Source organism: Chiloscyllium plagiosum, chromosome 11 (genome assembly GCF_004010195.1).
Source record: "Chiloscyllium plagiosum isolate BGI_BamShark_2017 chromosome 11, ASM401019v2, whole genome shotgun sequence".
Taxonomy (NCBI): Eukaryota; Metazoa; Chordata; class Chondrichthyes; order Orectolobiformes; family Hemiscylliidae; genus Chiloscyllium; species Chiloscyllium plagiosum.
The window spans coordinates 20,649,839-20,656,206 of NC_057720.1; the positions used below are offsets into that span (position 1 = coordinate 20,649,839).

The 6,368-nt window shown below is 45.0% G+C and overlaps 1 protein-coding gene across 2 annotated transcripts in view; it reads left to right on the forward strand.

The window, feature by feature from the left end:
* Positions 1-6,368, forward strand: part of LOC122554200 (choline transporter-like protein 3) — an 89,833-nt gene that overhangs the window by 68,406 nt on the left and 15,059 nt on the right. The gene's annotated exons all lie outside the window — the stretch shown is intronic.

Sequence of the window (6,368 nt, forward strand, 5' to 3'; positions counted from 1 at the left end):
CAGTTTTTGAGCAAAGTGCAATGTAACTCTGCAAGTACAAATTCACTCCACAAAATATATGTGTGCATGTGGGTCTTTGTCTGTCTGTGTGTGTGTCTGTCTGGGATGGGGGTTGTGAGTGTAAGAAAGTGTGTGTGTGTAGTGAGTGCAGAGTGTCTTAAGTCTGTGAGGGGGTGCATGTGTGGATGGGTGTGTGTGGGTGTCTGTGTGCATGTCTGTGTGTACCTGTGTCCTGTATGTGAGAGTGTGTGTGTCTGTGTGTGTGTGGTGCAATGGTGATCACCTGTAATGTGACTTGAACCCAAGGTCCCGGTTGAGGCCCTCCCTATGGGTACCAAACTTAGCTATCAGCCTCTGCTCGGCCACTTTTCTCTGCTGCCTGTCCCGAAGTCCACCTTGGAGGATGGTCACCCGAAGGTCCGTGGCTGAATGTCCTGGACCACTGAAGTGTTCCCCAACTGGGAGGGAACCCTCCTGTCTGTTGATTGTTGTGCGGTGCCCATTCATCCGTTGTCGTAGCCTTTGCTCGGTTTCCCCAATGTACCATGCCTCCGGGCATCCCTGCCTGCAACGTATAAGATAGACAACGTTGGCTGAGTCATATGAGTACCTGCCATGTACACGGTGGGAGGTGTTCCCACGCGTAATAGTGGTATCTATGACCACAATCTGACATGTCTTGCGGCATCCACCATGACAGGGTTGTATGGAGTTGTCCTGAGAGCCGGGCAGCTTGCTACGAACAATGATCTGTTTGAGGTTTGGTGGTTGTTTAAAAGCAAGTAGTGGAGGTAGGGAGAAGGTCTTGGTGAGGTGCTCATCCTCATTGAAAATGTGTTGCAGGTCATGAAGAACATGGCGTAATTTTTCAGCCCCTGGGAAGTACTGAACAACGAAGGGTACCCTGTACCATGTCTGTCTCCTGAGGAGGTCATTACGGTTCCTTGCTGTGGCACATCGGAACTGGCAGTCGATGAGTTGAGCATCGTACCCAGTTCTTGTGAGGGCATCCTTGAGTAATTCCAGGTGTCTGTCACGTTCCTCCTCATCTGAGCAGACCTGGTGTATGCGTAGGGCTTGTCCATAGGGGATGGCTGTTTTAATATGTTTTGGGTGGAAGCTGGAGAAGTGTAGCATTGTGAGGTTGTCTGTGGGTTTGCGGTAGAATGTGGTGCTGAGGTGTCCATCCTTGATGGAGACACATGTGTCCAAGAATGAGACAGACAGTCAAGAGTAGTCCATGGTGAGTTTGAGGATGGTGGGATGAAACTTGTTGATGTCACTGTGTAGTTTTATCAGTGACTCCTCGCCATGGGTCCAGAGGAAGAAAATGTCGTCAATGTACCTGGTGTACAGTGTTGGTTGGAGATCCTGCATAGAGAAGAAGTCTTGTTCGAACCTGTGCATAAAAATGTTGGCATATTGGGGTGCAAATTTGGTCCCCATGGCAGTTTCGTGTATCTGGATGAAGAACTAGTTGTCAAAGATGAAGACATTGTGATCAAGGATAAAGTGGATGAGTTGTAGGATGGTGTTTGGAGATTGGCAGTTGTTGGTGTTGAGTACTGAGGCTGTTGCCGCGATGCCATCATTGTGGGGGATGCTGGTGTAGAGTGCGGAAACGTCCATTGTGACGAGGAATGTTCCCGGTTCGACTGACCCGTGGGTGCTGAGCTTCTGTAAGAAATCGCTAGTGTCACGACAGAATCTGGAGATCCCCTGTACAAATAGGTTTCAAGATGCCTTCCACATAGCCGGAGAGATTTTCACACAGGGTCCCATTGCCCAACACGATGGGACGTCCTGGTGTGTTGGCTTTGTGTACCTTTGGAAGGCAGTAGAAGTCGCCTACACGAGAAGTACGTGGGATGAGGGCAGATAGGGAGCTCTGAAGGACTGGATCCAAAGTTCTGATCAGTGTGTTTAATTCTCAGGAGTGTTCTTTGGTTGGATCAACTGGTAGTTGCCTGTAGTGTTCCTGGTTGTTCAGTTGTCAGTACATTTCCTTGCAGTAATCTGTTCTATTCTGAATGACAATGGCTCCTTCTTTATCTGCAGGTTTGATGACAATGTTGTGATTGGTTCTGAGCCTGGATGGCATTGCGTTGTGAACGGGTGATGTTTTGCTCTACCTTGTTGGTACGGCTGATGAATCTGCCATTTATATATTTCCTGACGGTTTGAGCACACACACACACACATTTTCTCACACTCACAACCCCCACCCCAGACAGACAGACACACACAGACAGACAAAGACCCACATGCACACATATATGTTGTGGGGTGAATTTGTACATTGTACTTTGCTCAAAAACTGCATGCATTCATGCAGAACTGTGAGCTCAAAAACTGCATGAATTTATGTAAAACTCCGTTATCTTACTTTTTAGATTAGAATCAATCTAAACATCATGGCATAGACAGAGAACACAGGGGGCTTACATTTTTGCTATAAATTCTGTGTTACGATCGAGCCCTCCACTATCACCTGATGAAGGAGCGTCGCTCTGAAAGCTAGTGTGCTTCCAATTAAACCTGTTGGACTATAACCTGGTGTTGTGTGATTTTTAACTTTGTACAATTCTAGTAAATCTCATCTGGCAGCCCTGCAAAGCATTGAGGTCCTTCCCATAATGTGGTGCTAGATATGCTAGATTGAAGTCTAACCAGCGATTTATAAAGGATTAGCAGAGCTTCCTTGTTTTGTGCATTCTCTTTTATTCGAATTAACTTCATAATATGAATGGAAAATACTTAATTCCTAGTTTCAAAGTTCAAAGTTAGGATAACGTTCTAGTTGCCAATTATTGCAATTAGTGTCTGGTTCAGCCTTTCACCTTTGTGATGATAACTTTGCAACATGCAGTTTCTGTCGGCACCTGTCAGAGACAGAGGCCCAGCACAGCTGGAAGAACAGCCCATTTCACAGTTTAACATGAGTAGGAATGAATAACTGTCAAGGATCGCTGCAGCTTTCATACAATTCGGTTCAGCAGGACCAGATTTTGAACTCCTGGAAGCCGGTCAAGGAAGAATGTACTGAGTTTCAGCAACACTTTCCACGGACCAGAGATTATCTTGGAGCCTAGAGGCTGTTAGCAGTAGTCCCCAGCATTAAACTTTTCACAGATTGCAACAGCTGAGTCCACTGGCGCGAATGCCTTTTAATTTGATATGCTCAAGGCAGATTACCTTCTAGAAGAAGGCTTGGAGTGATTTAGCAAAACAGCAGCCAACATCTTGTCGTTCCTTATTGTAGTGACGACATCCATCAATCACTGTGTCAACAAATTTATAATTAGGAAGCCTATCTGGGGAGCAGGTAAAAACATAACTCTGCCTGGAAATCACGAGCTTAATCAAAGAATCATAGAGATGTACAGCAGGGAAACAGACCCTTCAGTCCAACTCATCCATGCCGACCAGATATCCCAACCCAATCTAGTCCCACCTGCCAGCACCCGGCCCATATCCCTCCAAACCCTTCCTATTCATGTACCCATTCAGATGCCAATTAAATGTTACAATTGTACCAGCCTCCACCACTTCCTCTGGCAGCTCATTCCATGCACGTACCACCCTCTGTGTAAAAACATTGCCCCTCTTTTATATCTTTCCCTTCTCACCCTAAACCTATGCCCTCTAGTTTTGGACTACCCCAACCCAGGGAAAATACCTTGTGTATTTACCCTATCCATGCCCCTCATAATTTTGTAAACCTCTATAAGGTCACTCCTCAGCCTCCAATGCTCCAGGGAAAACAGCTCCATTTTATTCAGCCTCTCCCTATAGGTCAAATCCTCCAACCCTGGCAACATCCTTGTAAATCTTTTCTGAACCCTTTCAAGTTTCACAACTTCCGGTAGGAAGGAGACCAGTATTGCAAGCAATATTCCAAAAGTGGCCTAACCAATGTCCTGTACAGCCGCAACATGACCTCCCAACTCCTGTACTCAATACTCTGACCAATAAAGGAAAGCATACCAAACACCTTCTTCACTATCCTATCTACCTGCGACTCCACTTTCAAGAAGCTATGAACCTGCACTCCAAGGTCTCTTTGTTCAACAACACTCCCTAGGACCTTACCATTAAGTGTATAAGTTCTGCTAAGATTTGGTTTCCCAAATTGCAGCACCTCGCATTTATCTAAATTAAACTCCATCTGCCACTCCTCAGCCCATTGGCCCATCTGATCAAGTTCCTGTTGTAATCTGAGGTAACCTTCTTCGCTGTCCACTACACCTCCAATTTTGGTGTCATCTGCAAACTTACTAACTTATATCTCTTATGCTCACTACCACCACCACCCTCTGTCTTCTACCTTTGAGCCAATGCCTGTATCCAAATGGCTTGTTCTCCCTGTATTCCATAAGATCTAACCTTGATAACCAGTCTCCCACAGGGGACCTTGTCAAACGCCTTACTGAAGTCCATATAGATCACATTCACAACTCTGACCTTATCAATCTTCTTTGTTACTTTTTCAAAAAACTCGATCAAGTTTGTGAGACATGATTTCCCATGCACACAGCCATGTTGACTATCCCTAATCAGTCCTTGCCTTTCCAAATACGTGTACATCCTGTCCTTCAGGATTCCCTCCAACAACTTGCCCACCACCGAGGTCAAGCTCACCGGTCTATAGTTCCCTGGTTTATCCTTACCACCTTTCTTAAATAGTGGCACCATGTTTGCCAACCTCCAGTCTTCCGGCACCTCATCTGTGATATCGATGATTCAAATATCTCAGCAAGAGTCCCAGCAATCACTCCTCTATCTTCCCACAGAGTTCTAGGGTACACCTGATCAGGTCCTGGGAATTTATCCACTTTTATGTGTTTCAAGACATCCAGCACTTCCTTCTCTGTAATATGGACATTTTGCAAGATGTCACCATTTATATCCCCACATTCTATAACTTCCATCTTCTTTTCCACAGTAAATACTGATGCAAAATATTCATTTAGTATATCCCCCATCTCCTGTGGCTCCACACAAACACTGTCTAGCTGATCTTTGAGGGGCCCTATTCTCTCCATATTTACCCTTTTGTCCTTAATGTATTTGTAAAAACTCTTTGGATTCTCCTTAACTCTATTGCCCAAGCAATCTCATGTCCCCTTTTTGCCCTCCTGATTTCCCTCTTAAGTAAAGTCCTACTGCCTTTATACTCATCTAAGGATTCACTATCCTGTCTATACCTGACATATACCTCTTTCTTTTTCTTAATCAAACCCTCAATTTCTTTAGTCATTCAGCATTCCCTATATCTACCAGCCTTTCCTTTCACCCTGACAGGAATATACTGTCTCTGGATTTTCGTTATCTCATTTCTGAAGGCTTCCCATCTTCCAGCCGTCCCTATACCTGCGAACATCTGCGCCCAATCAGCTTTCGAAAGTTCTGGCCTAATACCATCAAAATTGACCTTTCTCCAATTTAGAACTTCAACTTTTAGCTCTGGTCTATCTTTTTCCATCACTATTCTAGCTCTGCAGCTTATCTTTGTCTCTGTAAAATCTGCAACATCCTTCAGCACTATCCACAACTCCACTGACCTTAATGTCATCCGCAAATTTACTAACCCGTCCTTCTATGCCCTCATGTAGTTCATTTATAAAAATGACAAACAGAAGTGGCCCCAAAACAGATCCTTGTGGTATACCATAGAACATCGAAAAGTACAGCACAGAACAGGCCCTTAGGCCCATGATGTTGTGCCGAGACTTGATCCTAATGTAAAATATAGTCACTAACCTATGCACCCCTCAACTCACTGTTATCCATGTGTATGTCCAGCAGTTGCTTAAATGTCCCTAATGACTTCGCTTCCACCACCACAGCTGGCAACGCAGTCCATGCATTCACAACTCTCTGCATAAAGAACTTACCTCTGATGTCTCCTTTATACCTTCCTCCTAATATCTTCAAACTATGACTCCCCATACCAGTCAATCCTGCCCTGGGGAAAAGTCTCTGGCTATTGACTCTATCTATTCCTCTCATTATTTTGTACACCTCGATCAGGTCTCCTCTCTTCCTCCTTCTCTCCAGAGAGAAAAGTCCGAGCTTATTCAACCTTTCTTCATAAGGCAAGCCCTCCAGTCCAGGCAGCATCCTGGTAAACCTTCTTTGCACCCTCTCCAAAGCCTCTGTATCTTTCCTATAGTAGGGCGACCAGAACTGGACACAATATTCCAATTGTGGTCTCACCAGGGACTTGTAGAGCTGCAGCAAAACCTCACGGCTCTTAAATTCGATCCCCCTGATTAAGAAAGCCAAAACATCATATGCTTTCTTAACAACCCTATCCATTTGGGTGGCAACTTTGAGGGATCTATGTACTTGTACACCCAGATCCC